This window comes from Glandiceps talaboti, chromosome 6, assembly GCF_964340395.1.
Source record: "Glandiceps talaboti chromosome 6, keGlaTala1.1, whole genome shotgun sequence".
NCBI lineage: Eukaryota > Metazoa > Hemichordata > Enteropneusta > Spengelidae > Glandiceps > Glandiceps talaboti.
The window spans coordinates 18,813,739-18,815,591 of NC_135554.1; positions in this window are offsets into that span (position 1 = coordinate 18,813,739).

Here is a 1,853-nt window from a genome sequence, read left to right on the forward strand (position 1 = left end):
TTGATAACATGTAGGTAACAAAACATTATAAAACATGAATAGAAGTGCTGGATCGTATGACAGATGTGTTACAGATAATCGTATGTCACCCTGTCTTGCTTTTCAGGACTTTGTTTACTGAAATTACAGCCTGTAGTGTTGGCCACTACTGTGCATCGGCGAGCGTCATCAAAACAACTATACTCCGTAAGTCTGAACTTTACTTTATAAACCTATTATAAAGACTTTGTAAAAAAAACACACACACACAGTAAAAGTATGTCATTCAAGCATTTCACGTGTGAAAAAGTTAGGAACAATGAAGTGGACATTTTGAAATGCAAATGGGACAAAGTGAGTTAATAATCCTTTTGCCCTAGTGGAAATGTTTGCATATATCCACTTTATCATACGTTCCTTCTATGACATTAAAATAGTCTTCTTGCATCCCTAAAACAGTTGATTGCTTAGTACTAGTAGGTGTTTTCTCTACGAAATTACGTCATCGGGTATCTCAGCTATATCTTACTACAAGGTTTAAGTTTAGTGAATTGCAAGTGATAATTAAGTATGCATCAGTAAGTACAATGATACGAGTATCTTTTAACTATGCAGCCAAAATTAAACCAAAAATGTATGAACTCTTTTGATAGTTATGTTGGTGGTGAAAGTTGTAAATGTTTTTACCATCACTTTTATATTGAACTGTTGGTTTACATAGAGTAATGATTCTATTACAGTGGTATCAGTCTTGGCTTTTATCAGCATTAAATATAAATACATAATATCCATAATCTATATGAAAGTGTTGAAATATGAACTGTGCTGTTTCATTTGTAGTTGATGTTTTTCTTTTATTACTTGTTGTAAATTATACAGGTGATGGGGATGTGTTGGTGAATTCTACAAATGGAGAGGATGTTGAGATAAACCTGGTGTATAGAAACGTAGGGACAAGTGGGGATATCAAACTACGTACAACGAATGGTAAGCATTCTTTTAAATGGCAAAATAAATTGGGTGGATGATAAACTGTTTAGTGTGCACAAAACTAAACTGTGTGCCAAAAGCATAACTGTTTCGGTATTATAGTCTCCCTCTTCTTCGGATTTTGAAAAGTTAAGCACGGAAATTTGGCTCAAACGAGTGCATTGAAAAGACGCTACATAGATTGCAAAATCCAAACTCTACCGCGGCTCAATGGAAACAAAAACAATTCCAAAATCTTTTCTGTTTAAATAGTTCTGTGATAAAGGCTGATTCTATACTAAATACTGACTGTATTTACTTTTCAGGGATGTTAACAGGGCAATCCTTGGTGGCAGGTTTACTAGACAATAGTGACTTACTGGTTAAGTACACATCTGATGCGTCCTACACTTTCTCGCCCTTTATTGTGGACCCAGAAGTAACAGTAAATCAAACAGACAGGTTTCTACGACATAGGTATTGATAAGTTTTATATATATATATCCAATAATTGCTCTCATTTATCGCTTTTAGGGTACAATACATGTCGAGAATTAATTGCAGGAAAAATGATGCATTTCCCAAAACATTTCAAGAGTTTAGCTGTATCAAATCAACGTCTTAAATCTTCACTAGCTGCAACTGAAACGTTTTATACATAATATGGTACAATGAATCCAATGAAATACCTAAGTTTAAGGTTACATATAGATATTAGCATGATAATTGTTGTAATACTTCCCTGTGTGTTTGAAGACATGTCATGGAGTCACTGTTTAGTTTACTGGTTTGACCTGTCGAGTAGATCATGACATGTATCTTTGATCCTGTACAAGTCATTCTACTCTAATCCCCATGTATAAAATCAATTTCTTAAATATTATTTTTCAGGATTTTGAAATTTC